The sequence below is a fragment of the Rattus norvegicus genome, chromosome 2 (assembly GCF_036323735.1).
Source record: "Rattus norvegicus strain BN/NHsdMcwi chromosome 2, GRCr8, whole genome shotgun sequence".
NCBI lineage: Eukaryota > Metazoa > Chordata > Mammalia > Rodentia > Muridae > Rattus > Rattus norvegicus.
The window spans coordinates 158,829,085-158,847,467 of NC_086020.1; the positions used below are offsets into that span (position 1 = coordinate 158,829,085).

General features: G+C 35.7%; 1 pseudogene; it reads right to left on the reverse strand.

Moving 5' to 3' along the window:
- Nucleotides 1–16,254: 16,254 nt before the first annotated feature.
- Nucleotides 16,255–18,112, reverse strand: Gtpbp4-ps1 (GTP binding protein 4, pseudogene 1; annotated as a pseudogene).
- Nucleotides 18,113–18,383: the final 271 nt, after the last annotated feature.

The window sequence follows — 18,383 nt, forward strand, 5'->3', positions numbered from 1 at the left end:
CTCGGGGTTCAGTCTTGGCAGGGCCAAGGGCTTCCCCTTCCACTGGTGCTCTTACTAGGCTATTCATTGCTACCTATGAGGTTGGAGCCCAGGGTCAGTCCATGTATAGTCTTTAGGTAGTGGCTTAGTCCCTGGAAGCTCTGGTTGGTTGGCATTGTTGTTCATATGGGGTCTTGAGCCCCTTCAAGCTCTTTCAGTCCTTTCTCTGATTCCTTCAATGGGGGTCCAGTTCTCAGTTCAGTGGATTGCTGCTGGCATTCGCCTATGTATTTGCTGTATTCTGGCTGTGTCTCTCAGGAGAGATCTACATCCGGTTCCTGTCAGCCTGCACTTAATAGTAATTTTAAAATTAACTTGTAATTGATTCTTTGTGAATTTTACATTTTCCACCCCAACCCCACTCCTCTTGCTATCCCTTTGTATCTGCCTTCTGACTTTGTGACACTTCCCCCAGTAAAAGAAAAATAAATCTTATTGTCGAAACGTTGGTGTGTCATAGTGTGTCCCACAGTATACCTTTTGTTCACACTACTTTATTTGCAAATATGGTCTAGTTTGAGACCTCTGGTTTATGTCATACCAACGATCTATGATCCTCAAGGGGACTCCTCTAAGATATCCATTTGTTGTCCAATTACATGAAGATCCCCAATCTTTACATCTAAAGGATAGGCATCTTTAGGCAGAGAAAGAGATAGTGTAGATGAGGTGTGCTGGCCCTGTGGGCATGAAAGCACAAGAGCTGACTCTGCCCTCACCAATTTCAAATCAAGGTAGTTGTGAAGAGCTCGCCCTGCTGTTATGGATGTGAGAGAGCTGGCAGGCAGATCACCTCAGCTACCACACAGGCCCAGATCCAGTGTTTTGAGCTGGACCACACTAAAATATACCCTGTTTAACTGTATTTTAATAAAATAAAATCCATCAATGAAATCCACTATATAAACAAACTCAAAGAGCAAAAACCAACATGATCATCTCATTAGATGCTGAGAAAGCATTTGACAAAATTCAACACCCTTCAAAATATGCCTTGGAAAGATCAGGAATTCAAGGTCAAACTAGATGGAGAGAAACTTGAAGCTATCCCACTAAAACAGGGACTAGAAAAGGCTGTTCACTCTGTCCCTACTTACTCAATATAGTACTCAAAGTCCTAGCCAGAGCAATCAGACAACAAAAGGAGGTCAAAGAGATATAAATTGGAAAGGAAAAGTCAAGATATCACTATTTGCAGATGATATCATAGTATGATTTGTGACCCCAAAAGTTCCACCAGAGAACTACTAAACCTGATAAACACCTTCAACAAAATGACTGGATATAAAATTAACTCAAACAATTCAGTAGACTTCCTCTATTAAAAGGATAAGCAGGCTGAGAAAGATATTAAGAAAGGAACACTTCACAATAGTCACAAATAATATAAAATACCTTGGTGTGACTCTAACCAAGCAAGTGAAAAACCTGTATGAGAAAAACTTCAAGTCTCTCAAGAAAAAATTTGAAGATCTCAGAAAACGGAAAGATCTATTCTCATGGACTAGCAGGATTAATAGTGTAAAAATGGCCATCTTGCCAAAAACACTGTACAGATTCAATGGAATCCCTATCAAAAATCCAACTCAATTATTCACAGAGATAGGAAGAGCAATTGCAAATTCATTTAGAACAACAAAAAAACTCAGGATAGTGAAAACTGTCCTCAATAATAACAGAACTTCTGGGGAACTCACCATTCCTGACCTCAAACTGTATTACAGATCAACTGTGATAAAAAAAATTAAAAAAAAAAAACTGCCTGATATTGGTACAGAGACAGGCAGGTAGATGAATAGAATACAATTGAAAATCAAGAAATGAACCCATTTACCTTTGGTCACTTGATCTTTGACAAAGGAGATAAAACAATCCAGTGGAAAAGATAGCATTTTCAACAAATGGTGCTGGTTCAACTGGAGGTCAGCATGTAGAAAAATTTAAATTGACCCATTCTTATCGCCCTTCACAAAGCTCAAGTCAAAGTAGATCAAGAACCTCCACATACAACCAAATATACTCAAACTAATAGAAGAATAACTGGAGAAGAGCCTTGAACACATGGGCTTTGGGCAATGGTTTATGGTCTCAGATCAAGAATTGACAAATGTGACTTGTACAAGTAACTTGAACTTCTAATTATTAAAATTTCATCCCTTTTAGTGAATAGCATGACTCCTATTCTACTCTGATCAATGGCATAACAATCCATCTTTCATATCTATTTAAACACTATGATGTCAAATTTATCACTTTTTATAATTTATTATTATGATGAATTTATGAAAACTATTCTAAATATAAAATAATTAAACACTTACCTATATAGTAGACTCTAAAAAATTAATTACTTTTATACAATGAACTTTAACTTATAATAAACTATGAAGAACTATTACCATATTTGTAAGATGTGAAAACCAAAACGAAGTATTAAAAATGTATGCTCAAAAGAAATAGTTCTTTTGTTTTTTTTCTTGAAAATATTTTTTAATTCATTTATTTTATATATATGAGTAAACTGTCACTGTCTTCAGACATACCAGAAGAGGGCATCAGATTCCATTACAGATGGTTGTGAGCCGACATGTGGTTGCTGGGAATTGAACTTAGGACCTCTGCAAGAGCAGTTGGTGCTCTTAACCACTGAGCCATTTCTCCAGCCTGAAAATATTATTTGAATAATATATTCTGATCATGGCTTTTCCTTTTTCCATGTTGTCACAGTACCTTCTCATCACTCTACTCATACAATATCAAAATCTTTCTCTCTTTAAAAACAAAACAGTAAACAAATAACAACGGAAAATTTAGAAACAGAAAATAAAATTTGATTTCAAAGACCACCAGTATGGGTACAGATATAAAATATATAGGTATTTAATTCATCCAAAATGCTAGAAGACTCTATAAACTGGGGTTAATCTTATATAATTATCAAAACAACAGAAAGAAATTAACAAGTGAGAATGCTATTTTCCTAAGCATGCATATTTTTGTTATGAATATTGATGATAAGAGTTTACAAAGAGAGGTAAACATTCTACCCAAGTTAAATCCATAGGCTATTTATAAATATCCCAGTGCTATGTAGAACAGATGAAAATAACAAAAATATCACTGGTTCTTTTAAGTATTTGGGTTTCTTAAAACATTTTTTCCTGTTACACATGAAGCTTATAAACAAGCTCACTAAGTCCTTCATCCCTAAGGTTTATACACTGATACCTTTCATCCATCCCAATATGTGTACATTACAATCACCCCAATGTTTGCCTTTCTTTATGCAGAGCCTAGTATTTGCATAGAAAGCGTGTCTTTAGCCACATTTTTCTATTTTTTGTTGTCTGAGGAAAAAAAATTTTTGCCTTTGGATAATAAGTTCACTGGATACAGAATGCTTGTTTGTTTGTTTATTTTTCTTCAAATAACCCTCAAATGGTTGTTTCTAGTTTATAGCTGAATAAATGACTTCTGATGACAATTTTAATATTAATTTTAGCCTTATTCTTTATACGTTAACTATTGCACTTTGTCTGGCTTTACCATGTTCTCCTTTACCCTTATTTTCCAATAGATTAAATATGCTACATGATGTGATTGTTGTTTCTGTTTTAATTTGTTGTCAATTAATGTCACTATTAGTTTGTCCTTTATCAGTTTATCAGGCAATCAGTTTATCATGGTGCTATAGTTTCCAAATCTCTCATTTGTTCCAGCATCCATATCTTTATATTTAACATAATATTTTGAACATTATGTATTGTTTTATATTCATGTCTGACATATATTCAATGTCTACCTTTTAAAGAGTGACTTTATATCATTCATATGTAAAGTGATTAGTTACTTTCTGCTTTATTATTATTATTATTATTATTATTATTATTATTATTATTCCTTTCACTTTTTATGTGTTTATTTCCCCCTTTACCTTAGACTATACTATTACACAAGAATAATTGACTTGCAGCATTTTCAAGTTAAACGTTTTTAATTTTTGATAACTTCAACATATTTAACTTCTTGAAGTAAAATTCTATATGAAAATACCCTATTTTGGTATTTATATTTTTACTGGCTTTATACAGTGTTACAAATGAATCAGTCCTGAATTACACAGAAAGGGAATATTTTTATTGAAACATCTCTTTAGCCATGATTAGAGCCTTTATTTGGCAATACATGTAGTACACCAACACTAATTTTTTCCTATTATTAGGACTATAGGTTAGTGACAAATGAAGTTTATATGTTCTGAATATCTCACAGCTGAAACTAATGTATTATCTGAATTATAGTAAATTTTTTGAAGGCTCATAATTACATTTTTTGAAAGCATGACTCTTAAATAGGATGAAAAATATAATGGTACAGTTTCTAAAAATAAGCCAGGTCAAACATGTTAGGACTAACGAAAATTCACAAATAGAGCCTTGAAGATCTATGAAGATGAATAATCAAAAAAATTGTACTATGATGCACACATTGGGTTTCCATTCAAGTTTGGACACTATATAAAGTGATATCCATATGAAAGAACGTACCAAAGTTTAGGTTTTGTCTAATTTTCTATTGGATAATGGACATCTCCTGTGTTCACAATTTCTATCAGTATTTTTCCACAGTTATCATGATCCACTCTTCATTGAACTTTAATTCTTCAGCAGAACTAATGGTAGCCCTCACTTAGAAGGATGAAGAATCTTTAAATTTTCAACAATTTCTACTTGAAAAACACCATCAACACTTTGGTGTGCTATAATTTCCCAGGTTTCATATTGTTTTCTGAAATCCTTTTCAATATTCACAGTGTCTGATAGCAATATGAATTAAAGATGGCAATCTTTGCAGAGAAATTCATAATGTACCAGCACATTTTGCTATGTGGAGACTGTATTGCCAATTCACAGAATAATTTTCATATACTAAAATCTTAAACCTTATGTCATAAAATGGAATATGTGGTAACACATTTGATTTGTCTTCTTAATAAAATTGTCAAATTATTTTAATGACTATTGATTCCTCTTAACTACTAATTATTCTAAATATTTTAATATCCTTTGGATAAATTTTCTTGTAATCTGAGAAAGAGATTTTTAGTGAGTAATCTAGAGTTAGAGTAAAAATGTTTTTTCATTGGTACTAGTTTTCATAGTGTACCACAATTTTAATCAAATAATTGTTACATCTCAATTGTAAGCAAATAACTACTTCTTTTAATAGCTTTCAATATGTTAAAATGTATAAATGATTTCAAAGTAAAAAAAATAGTCTTTTAATTCCATATCATGACTACATTCAGTAAAAAATAAACCGCAAGCTCATAATATGTTATAAATTTTGCACAGTGTTATAATGTAGAAAAACATTGCAATGAAAAATAAGAACAATAAAAATAGTTCTTAAAATGATGGGACAGAAAGATAGCTACTGTACAAAACTGGTGGCTTGAGTTTGATCCATAGTTCTGTAAAGTTAGGATAGAATACACTCCAAATGATATCGTCTGAGGTACATAATCCACTGTGGCATGTGAACCCACAAAGAAGCATGTGCATTCATGCACGCACGCACACACACACACACACACACACACACACACACACACTCACAAACTGGCACAAACACACACAGAGAGACAGTTAATTTGATGAAGATTCTAAAACTCTTAATGTGAATTACTGAAAAAATAATGCAAATATTTGGAAGCACAGTTGTAATTATTTGCTATTTGTTAATTATTAATCACTTAGCATTATGTTATTTATTACCAGATTAAGTAAACATCACCAGCAGGCACATGAGGATCCAAATGGCACTTTATCAGTCAAACTGGATTCCGGGAGCTTTTGTTTCCTCTCATGCTTGACAAGATAAACAGCCCATGGAGGAGAAGCCCATTACTATCCTGGTTTCACTTCTTGCCTCCAGGTTTCTGTTTTGAGTTCAACCCATTTTTCCCTGAATGATTGAATGTGACCTCAATGTTGGGCATGAGATAAACACATTCTTCCTCAAGTTGCTTGTGGTCATAATGTTTTATCACATAAATACAAGAACGTACATGGCACATCTGTCTACAGCTATTGTGTGTATTTGTATCAATAGTCCATAGCATCCTAATAGGTTAAGAGTCAGTAATCTGAGGAATAACAAGCTCATAACTCATTTCTAGACAGCTCTATCTCGACAAAGGCTAGATACAGACTACTGTAACCAGTACCACATACAGACACTTCTCTCCCTTCTCTAATTTCATATTAACCTAAGTGACAATTATCACGCTTCAAACACTTTAAAGAATGCAACATTATTGAACAGTACTTTCTGAATATGAACATTTCCTGAAGGCCTGGGATGACTTACTGTTGAAAAGCCAACAAACTATGAAATATTGTACCATTTCTAAGAGCATATTTCTAGAACTAAAGTAATAAAACATTTTGAGAATTACCTGTACCTTTCCATACTTTGCCATAGAATGATCAGATGTTGAAATTACATTAGCTAAAAATCAGCTAATGTAAGACTGTATTTATGGTTCGTTTGTGTCAAAATTAGGTAATATAAGCAATTTACAATGGATATTTTTTGAGTCAAATGATGATCAGAACTACTTTTCCCTTTTCCTTTCCTTACACACATAATTACATATATGCAATTTGAGCCATGTCAGTTAATGCTCTAGATATGTGGTAGATGTTGTCAAATACTTCACTACTTCACTAGATATTGATTCAAGAAAGAGATGATAACTTTATTTTACTATAGGTTAAGTAATACATTTTAATACATATGATGGCATTATTTTATTCATTATTATACACATACATTTCAAAACAATGCAGCACATTTTTCTGAGTACTAGTGCACAACTGCCCTCACAGTAGGTAAAATAACTATATGTGAAGACTACTTTGTGTACACATCTGTCTGCTGAAGATGTGAAGAAAATAACAAACAAAGGCAAAATGGAGGTGGTACTAAATTTTTTATTTGTGAGTTTTGATGTTCTATATTTATTTCTATGAATTTTAACTTAAAATACAAGTTTCCCATGTAGTATAACTTTAGTGTCACCAACACTTTTATACTTAGTGATATACTCAAGTACTTTTTGCTACACAAAATACTAAAAAATACACCAACTCACGCTATTGCCAGCTACTCTCTGGTCCCAATAGTCTCCCTACCTCTGTGGCTAGCCCCATGTATTGACTGCCCATCTCATGGTTCTCTTGCTGTGGACTCTGCTCACATTCCCAGCCTTCTGCCCCCTGTAGTCATGGTTACAAATTCCAGTAACCTGGTAAAATCAAAACTTTAGAGGCTTGTAATTTGTCAGTCAGATTTATACCAGTAAATTTTCACCCCATAAAGTGTCTTCACAATGAACTCAGAGTCAATTGACATTGATATAAAAACTGCCCTCCTAGATAAGACATTGTCCCATAATTATCCACCCCTTATAAGATATTCATAGCTACCTGTGGCTATTTAAAAACATGTGGAATCTGGATCATCTTTCTCTTCTTCCACCTTCATTACTTCCTCTCCTCTCTTATCTCTACTGACCCTCAAAAACTCTATGCCCACCCTTCTTTTCTACTGTCCAATCATAAGTTCTAGCCTTGTCTTTCATCTGCTGTCACCTATTTACAGACAGCAATCTACAATATTTTTTTCTGAACAATTATATGTAAAATCTGGATGTGATAGGGGCTTATGCCCAGGAAACAGGGAAAGGGAATGACATTTGAAATGTAAATTAAAAATATCCAATAGAAGAAAAAATAAGGTTTGATTTGCATTTCTCTGATGACTAAGGATGCTGAACATTTCTTTAAGTACTTCTTGGCCATTCAATATTCCTCAGTTGAGAATCATTTGTTTAACTCTGTACTCCATTTTTTAATATGATTATTTGGTTCTCTGGAGTCTAACTTCTTACGTTCTTTGTATATATTGGATATTAGGTCTCTATGATCTAAAATTCAGGTGACAGAAGATGCTGGAGAGAATATGGATGAAGAGGAACTCTCTTCCATTGTTGGTGGGAGTGTAAGCTGGTACAACCCCTCTGGAAATCAGTCTAGCAGTTCCTCAGAAAATTGGACATGGTACTACCTGAGGATCCAGCTATATCACTCCTAGGAATATCCCCAAAAGATACTACAACCTATAACAAGGACATATGCTCCATTCTGTTCACAGCAGCCTTATTTATAATGGCCAGAAGCTGGAAAGAACTCAGGTGTCCTTCAACAGAGGATACAGAAAATGTGGAACTTTTTTTTTTTTTACATTTTTAACTTTGTGTCCATTGGTTACTTTATCCCTATTGCATTATTACTTTATTGATATAATTTTCTGTAACATCTAATAATTTTATACCATAATCTGGAATAGAATAGTTGTCATTTTTTCTTTTGGTCTATTTGGTAATTGTTTTTGCAAGAATATAACCACATACTTGACATAAGAACATTAAAGGTTAGGAATGTTTGTGGATTTAAAAAATCACATCGTTGAACTATACAGTAAAAATTTTAGAAGATTGAGACCATACTCAGATACTTGGAGAATTGTGGCCATCCTGGCTCCATGAGTTTCTGTCTCAGGATAAATAAAAGGTAAAACAAAACAATCAGCTGACAGCACCAACATTTTTCACAGAAGAAAATATTTAGAGAAAAATTATTGAGCAGTTTTAGGGCTCACAACTGCTTAGCACTGTGCACTGAAGAATTTGTTCTCCTTTCCAGGTTGACATCTATGTATAAAATAACAATATTTTACTTACATTGATAGAATAAATGTTTCATCTAAATGATAACATTTTAAGTTCTGGCTAGTAATTGCATTTATATAGGATTTGTTTTAAAATTATATAAGTACATATTTTACTCTTTCTAATTATAATCATAATTAACTTTAATCACTATGTCTAAATCTAGCATTTGGTTAATTTACACATATTAAATTTAAATATCAAGTTATCTGTATAATTTTTAATTTTACACCAAATGGTATTATTTATAAAATTAAGTGTTTGAAGTCCTCTTTAAAAGACAGTTAATTTTGTAAGATCATATTTATAAGATAGTTCTTGTAAGGTACTGATTTACCGTTGTAATTTTAAGAAGAATCTTATTAAAATTTAACACTTAACTCTACTAACTTTGCTGACTGCTTTTTGTTATTTTGACCCAAACTGGAGTCACCTTGTAAATGTCATCTCATAAAGTCAGTCGGTAGGCAATTCTCCAGAGGAATTTTGTGGTTCAGGATTAATGTGTGAAACACAGACCACTGTGGATGGTGTCACTCGTGGCCAGGTGTTACTATGTTGTTTAAGAAAGCAGGGTGGAATGGTAGGAGAAGCTCTTGGTACTGTGAAGACTGGACCACCCCCCAAGGGTAGCAGAACGTGGGAGGTGGTGCAGAAAGGGGGATGGTTGGGGAGGGGAACACCCTTAAAGAAGGGGTGGGGGATGGGATAGGGAGCTTATGTCCAGGAAACCAGAAGAGGAAGTAACATTTGAAATGAATATTAAAAATTCCAATCAATCAATCAATCAATCAATCAATCAATCAGGGTGAACAAGCCATACAGGTATGCCTGCAAGTGGTGTTCCTCTGTGGTCTCTGCTTCAGTTCCTGTCCCCAGTTCCTAAGCTGGTTAGACAAATAAACCTTTATCATTCTGTAGTGCCAAGAAAGTGTTTGTGAACACGGAAGGACCAGACAGAAGCCAATCCAATGCAATCATACCAGGGCCTTTATTCTAGCTAGCTTCGGCTCAGCCCACAGCTGACACACAGGACAGTTTTGGTGGAGAGGAGCCCTGCAAAGTTTTACAGAAAGCAGCAAATGAGGACTAAGTGTTTCTAGCCTAGCAAGCATGTAATTGGGGGCGGGGGGCTACTATAGCCTGTAGCATAATTGACTAGTGCTGGGAATCAAACTCCAAACTCAACTTCTGCTTTCCTCCGTATTGGTGTTGTGAGGCAGGGACAGGCTTTTAACATAGGGGTGCAGATTTGTTGGGGAGGGCAACCTGGGAACTGGAGTTAGAAAAAGGTTTGGTCAGGGGAATAACCTGGAGGCTTGGTCGTGTGTGTGTGTGTGTGTGTGTGTGTGTGTGTCCTCACGCACATGAGCACAGGAAAAGGGGGAAGAAGGGGAGGAGAAAGGTACGTTGGAAACTAATGCTAAGTACCAGCTAGCTATTTTATCTGCGTTGAAACTTAAGTTTTAACTGCGGTCAAATTCTCTAAAATGGAGTCTGAACTTAGAAGATTTGGTCTCTCAGTTCTATGTTGCTTTGGGTCAGTTTTTTTATCATAGTAGTAAAAACCTATGGAAAACTATTAAGATCACTTCTACCTATTTAAGAATAATTGGAATAATCCATCAGTAAATAAGAGTACATTTAGTTTGCACAGATATGTTCTGAAGAATATAGCAAATTACTACAATAAACTTCTTCATTGTTTCAGAAATAATTTTCCAATTTTGATGCTATTATATTCACTATCAATAGTGAATAGATTTAATATTTAAGTAATATTGATAATATGACTTTAAACTGAAAGTTCTCAGTGAAGCATAATTTCCTTTGAATCTTTTTATATTAGATCTATTCAAAAGAAATTCCATTTTTAATCTTGAAATTTAAATCATTATAGTTCAGCTTAAATTCACCTTTGCATAAGAAGAGAACTATGACAACAGATTTTTGCCAAGAGAAATTTTTCTTTATTACCTCAGCAAAGAAAGTAAAGGAATGAATGAATGAACAAACAAATAAATATGTAGAAAAATAAATATGATTGTTCTGGGTCTAATCGCTGGGTTGCACATCACATATTGTCTTAAATAATTCCCTTCATGGGATAAGAGTAGAGAACTGGATTGTTTCTATATATAAAAGAAGATGACAGCTAAGAAACAGTAATGGGGGCAGGTGGCTGGAGAGATGGCGCAGCAGTTAAGTGCACTGGCTGCTCTTCCAGAGGTCCTAAGTTCAATTCTTAGCAACCACATGGTGGCTCACAACCATCTGTAATGAGATTTGATGTCTGCTTCTGGTGTGTCTGGAGATAGTGACAGTGTACTCATATACATAAACCTTTACTTAAAAATGGTAATACTTTTATTTCCTGTCATGCCATGAGGTACCTACTTATCTACATTTTCTCCTTTTCAGTTTCTATCACATATAAAATAATGATTTTATGATCCTCACTGAGTTTCTAGGCAACTTCTCTTAAAAATATGAGATGACCTTAGAAGAGTATTCTCAGATGGTAGCTTTCAACTTCTCAAGGTTCTTATTTCCTTTGGAAAAAAAAATTGTTGAATACCCCTGTATGTGAAGTCGTTAGTTCTAAAACTAAGATGAATTGTTTATGTTCAGAGATGTCCCTACCATTTTATGACCCATTTTAAACTTGAACAAAGAAAGGCACTAAAATTTTATTTTGTCTAATGTCATTTACATTGTATGAATCATAAATAAAATAACAAAAAACCTTAGTAAAAACACAGGTCAGAAGTGTATATTAAAATATCTAACAGAATAAATTTATTAAAAAATACATTCTAATATCAAACATCAATTTTCAACATTGTGAAATGCATCGACCTAAAATCATCAGAAAGCTTTTAATAGAAGGGGGAAGAGGAAAATATGAACAGGAGGAGCCCTGAAGGGAAAGAAGGTTAACACATTAATGTCTTTGATAACAATAATTTTAGAATTATGGGTCTTGTTTATATTAATCCCTTTAGAAATAGAAAATGTGAAAAACTGAATCTTAATCAATCATGTGTTTTGCTAAATACACAGCAAGTTTGTTGAAGAGGTGTACTTCATCATATACCTTTATGCATGCTGGCTAGGAGTGTAAATGTTGATATAAATCTAGAATGTTCAAAAACTCAACCTAAGTACTTGTTTATATCATTAATTAATTAAGATTTAATGAACTTCCACTCACTGTCTTTACTTGACTCCTAAAACAGAAAAAAAACCAACAGGTATTAGTAAATTGAAAAACGAACATGTTTATTCCTACTATACTAAAATTAGAATTATTTATATAATGAATTATTGAATGAATTATAAAATATTCATTAGAGTTAGATATAAATATGTTGAGATGACAAAGCAGTTAGGCCATTAATTTAATTCATATAAGGTAGCAAAACTTAGCTTAGTAAGTAAGTAAATATGAATAAAGATGAGAAATTCAATATTGTGATGTTACAATTTTGGAGTTTTTCCTTTTCCTATTGTTTTTCAGACTGCATATTATGGAATCACCTGACATCAGCTTGAAATTAACTATATAGAAGCAGAGTGAAATAAACTTTCAAGTTAAGGAAATATTACAAAGAAATGTTTACATTGTCATCCATTCAAAAATTGCTGGATATCTTGAGAATTTTATGTATGAATATAATATACCTAGTTCAAATCTAGCCTCTTTCCCTTGGTATATGGACATATTCCAGTACATAGCATTATGTCCCTGTTTAGCCTCTCAGGGACCAGATCTCTGAGGAAAATGGATTCTTTCTCCAAAAGCATTTATCAATTTCCAATAGATTAGTAGCTAGGGTTGGGACTTTTTTTTAAAAAACATACTGTGAAATATTATTTTTCTAATTAAGAATAAATGAAAGTTTGTCTTGAAGCATGATGTACCATGAATAACATTCTTAATATAATAAAAGTAAACTACACTGTGCATTTGATAAACGTATGCAAACAGTACTAAGGTTGAGATTGCTTCTTTCTCACCAGATCAGAAATTCTTGAGTCATTTCAAGTAGACTACAAAGATCATCTTCTACAACAAGTCTACTTCTTCACTTAAATTTGATAACCAGCAACCTGGAAATCCCTGTTTCACAAAGATATGTTGTTGGAAATGGAATAAGAAGGCACAAGACAGTCAAACCCAGAAAACCATGTCTCCAAATACTTGATTCAAAATTTTGTAACTGGCAGTGTAGAATGATCAGATCTTGCTGCATTGCTGTTATAACTTCAAAGAACTCTTCTGATGTTGCCTCAGGAATATGTTTACCTTTGATTGTGAATGGGTTTCTGGAAAATGCAAATGAAGTGTCAGACAGATTTGGAAACAATGAGGAAACTTAGTTTCAAAGCATGTCTAAATGTTCTTTCATCAAGATTATCAATATAATCCTTTTGTCTGGTTCTACATCATGTTTCTCAAAAAAAAAATGCAGATGAGGTAGGCAACATATGAATGTGATTTTTCATCCAAATTTTTTCTACTTTTATTTTTCAATTATTTTATTGATTTACATTCCAAACTTTGTCCTTCCTTCCAGTTTTCCCCTCCACATTTCTTCTTCCCACTCCCCCTTCACTATGCCTCTGAGAGGATGCTCTTCCTCTCCCTTCTTCCCTGGGCATTCCCCCTTCCCTGTGGCCTCAAGTTTCTAAAGGATGAGGTGCATCTTTCCTACTGAGGACAGAAAAGGCCACCCTCTGCTCCATATATTCCAAGGGGCCCAGCCCAGTTCAAGTATGCTCGTGGTTGGGGGCTTAGTCTCTGGAGCTCTCATGAATTCTGGCTAACTGAGACTTTTGCTCTTCCTATGAAGTTGCCATCCCTTTCAGCAGCTGTCTCAGTCAAGTGCTGGTCAAGGCTCTCAGAGGGCTGCCATGCTAGACTCCTGTCTATAAGTACATTATAGCATCAGGAATAGTGTCTTCGTGTTCCCACCCCTCCAATGAAATCAATCACGTTGGGCCAGTCACTGGACAGCCTTTCCTTTAATCTCTTCCCCAGTTTTGTCCCTGCAGTCCTTTTAGACAGGAACAATTCTGGGCCAGAAACTTTGGCAGTGGTTTGATAAAACCATCCCACCCTTCTTGGGGGCTTGTCTACCTACTGGAATGGTTTCTAAATGTTTCTTCTCCTCACTATTGGGTCTTTTGACTAAGGTCACCCCCATTGAGTCCTGGGAGTCTCTTGCATCCCAGGTCTCTGGTACTTCCTAGAGGATCCCCAGCACCCGAGAATCTGCATATTTTCATTCATTCTGCTGGACTTCTGAGCTTGTTTCCTGCTCCCCCCATATCTGAACCTGCCCTCCTTTTCTTTCCCCTCCTCCCTTCTCCCACTCAGGTCCTTTGTCCATTCCTCTGCTTCCTGTGATTATTTTGTCCCACTTTCTAATGGGATTTGAGGATCCTCCTTTGGGCATTCTTTCTTGTTTAATTTTTGTTTAAACTTCGTAGGCTCTGCCATGCATATCATGGGTATTTTGTACTTTATGGCTAATATTCACTTATCAGTGGGTATATGCCAGGCCTGTGCTTTTGGGTCAGGATTGCTATACTCAGGATGATATTTTCTAGATCCATCCATTTGTGTCCAAAATTCATAATGCCAATATTGAGATTTTATTTCTTAACTTCCTTCTTTTTATTTATTTCTCTCCTTCTTTATTAAGGAGCCCTTTTGTGTCATTTATATTACCATATATCTTGTATACTGCTATTCTGCTTTACTTTCCTCCTACCTTCTTCTGTTTTCCATATATCCTCCTCCAGAACATGCTTCTCTTTGCTCCTTTTTAGACCATTTGAATTGTACCATTTACTTTTGCAACTATTTTTTTCTGTATTGTAGGTTGCCTTGGTCATGAAGTCTCTTCAAAACAATAGAAAAGTACCTAAGATATTTTCGTTTCAATGAATATTATATTTTCTTACAAATATTTCTTAAATCCCACCAACAACCATGGTTACCTTTTGGCTGGTTTGATGTTTTGTTGACAGTGTACATTTTGCCTTGGCAACTGTGCATTCACATGTGTAATGATATTCTCGTGCCTGCTCAATACTATTTGCAGCTCATAGCTTTTTTTTTTTTGACCCAGTTGGTAAGATATAATTGATAACAACCTGTAAATACACAGAGCAGAATCTTTTTTTTTTATTAACTTGAGTATTCCTTATGTACATTTCGAGTGTTATTCCTTTTCCCGGTTTCCGGGCAAACATCCCCCTAATCCCTCCCCCTCCCCTTCTTTATGGCTATTCCCCTCCCCATCCTCCCCCCATTGCCGCCCTCCCCCCAACAATCTAGTTCACTGGGGGTCCAGTCTTAGCAGGACCCAGAGCTTCCCCTTCCACTGGTGCTCTTACTAGGATATTCATTGCTACCTATGAGGTCAGACCCAGGGTCAGTCCATGTATAGTCTTTAGGTAGTGGCTTAGTCCCTGGAAGCTCTGGTTGCTTGGCATTGCTGTACATATGGGGTCTCGAGCCCCTTCAAGCTCTTCCAGTTATAGCTTTTACAATCTTTCTGTTCTTTTAAAATGGTCTTTGAACTTTGATATTAAGAGTTATATAAGTGTTGCATATAGAGTTAAGAGTTCTAGAGTTCTTATCCTCTGTGTATTGGACAGTTGTGTAACACTTCAGTAATCTGAAATAATTGTTATTTACAGCTGTATTAGTCAAGATTCTCTAGAAAAGCAGAAACACACACACACACACACATACACACACACACACACACACACACACACACACACACACACACACACACACTGGATGTCTTAAATGGTGTTTGATATATAGCAGAAACCTCAAGAAGTAGGTACTAATATCAGTGAAGTGATAAATTTTATTTTGTCTTTTTTTCTTTCTCTTTGCTTTCTTTTATTGGATTTTTTTTTGCTGGATGTTTACTTTGGATAAAATGGTTGAAGTTACAATGATACATTGTACTACAGGTTTAGAAAATAATTTAAGATTGTAATTTAAGTTCTGATACATTCTAAATGTAAGACCTGCCAGCAGAAATACGTTTTTAACAAAAATAGGTACTTTGGGTGTCAAAAGGTCTAGTACAAAACAGTTTTCCCCGCCTAAACAGCTCCTTACACCAATGCATCTTTTCTGCAAAATGAGTCCCGCAGCTGTGAAAGAAGCACGTACACCATCAAGTACAGAGCACTCTGAAGGTAAACATCCGAAATGCACAGGGCCAGAGCACCACAAGCTTAGTCGGCTTTAACAGCAACAAGCATTTAAAAGTCATTTCCATTGTTTCTTTTTGATAACAGATGTTGATTCCAAATTCTATAAAACACACCATCCCACACTCAGAAATAATCAAGATTCTAAACTACTCTAACTGAAGAGGACATTATCTCCTGTCCTTTTAACCAGCTTTCCTCTTCCCTGCAAGTAGGTGCTTGGGCTTCATATCAAACACATGTCTATCTGCTTCCCCTTTCTTCCCCAAGTGATTCATCTTCTTCTGCTCTTTCTTCATCATAGTCTTGGCTTTCTTCACCATCTTGACATCGCGAAGACCAGAAACATCATGCAGCGTTTTAGAGCAATTCCGACTGCAGGCTATGGAAGAGGGTGGAACAGACTGTTCTCTTTTTCTTTTCCTGGTAACACTCCGAGATCTTCTGGCCTGGACTGCATAGTGGGCATTGTCTTTATCATCCATGTCCACGCCAAGACTACACATCTCATTCTCTAAATCTGCCCGTTGAACCTTCTTAGCATTCCGGGGCATCCAGGGTCCCTGTGTTTTCTTTTCTTTGGACGGTAGAATTTTCAACTTCTTTTCTCTAATTTGTTTTGCCAGCTGTCGGATTTCCATCATTTCCTCATCTTCACTCTCAGAGTCTCTGTCATACTCCCCAGCCACTGTTCTGAGCTCTTCTTCCTTTTCCAACTCTTCTAATTTCTTCATGGCAGCAGGATCAATATAATCAGCAACATTGTGGCCTTCCCAAATCTCTGATATCTTATCACACTTCTCAGATGAATTCATTACATTAAGTCCCAGTATTTCTGAAGATCCAAAATATAATCATCTCCCATTTCCAGCTCAAGATCTTGTTCCCTCTTCGATCTCCATTCTCTTCTGATGAGCTATGACTCTTTCTGGGATGAAAGGGGGTCTTTCCTTAGCATCTCTTTTGTTGGGCACAGTTAAGTGCAATCTGCTCAGAACATCATTCACTTCATTTCCTTTCATTTTCGTTTCTACTGGATGAGCCAAAAGCCTATCATAAATGTCTGTTTTAACTTGAATGACACCTTCCTTAGTCAGGGTGCTGGTCTCGATGACAGGAAATCCTTCTGCCTGCAAGTCTAGAAATATTTTCTGATCTTCTTCAGAAAGTTCAGCTATTCTCTTCACATCACATTTGTTTGCTACAACAATAAGAGGCTTGTTGATAAATAGAAGTCTGATATTCTGGAAGATTTCTAATTACTCCTTCAAACCATGTCCACACCGCTCAGACAAATCCACCACATACAGAACTGCAGCTCAGAGGTGGGCCAGGGATGTGATGGCCTGCATCTCAATGGTGTTCTGATCCTCCAAAGGATGATCCAAAATCCCTGGAGTATCTACAAATTGCCAGTGAAGATACTTATAGTCCATGTGCCTGACAGAGTCTTGGTGGTAAATGCATAGGGCTGAACATCCACATCTGCTTTTGTCACCTTATTGATGAAGCTGCATTTCCCAACATTTGGATACCCACACAAAATCAGAGTCCTTGCATTTGGATCAATGGTTGGCAAATGGAATAAATGTTGATATACTTCTTCCAAGTACTCCAAACTTTGCCTCTGCCTCTTGATAATCGTACACATTTGTCCCAGGGTGGCATACTTCAGCTGTTTGCATCTGTAGAGAGAATCACCATACTTCATAAGTTGCACGTAATCTTTAGCAACATTGTCCACCAAGTTTTTGGCAATATTTATTTGAACGAGAGCCAACATGTAGTGATCTTTGTCATAGAGAATATTCATCAAGTCAGTATAAAATGGATGGATATCATCCAATTTGGGGAAATCAGACAGAACCTGTGAGAGTCTGTCATGGTAATTCTGTTGAGTAAATTTGACTTTTCTCATATAAAAATGTCGACTGTTGGAGTCTTTCATTGTGTCTTGGATAATGTCAGGTCAATAAAGTCCTTGGCTGACAGAACCATGGTAATCTTCTTGAAGTTGTAATGTGCCATGCCAGCAGTGGAACGCCTGGATTTTTTTAATTTACATTTCAAATGTTATTCCCTTTACCGATTTCACAGCCATAAGCCCCCTATTCCATCCCTCTCCATTTCTTCTATAAGGGTGTTCCCCTTCCCCAACCAACCTGAATTCCTGCACCTCCCTGCGACATTGCCCTACACAGGGGTGGGGGGTGGGGGGGTCCAGCTTTGGTGCCCAATGAGGCTATTCTCAGTTATTTATGCAGCTGGAGCCATGGGTCTGTCCATGTATAGTCTTTGG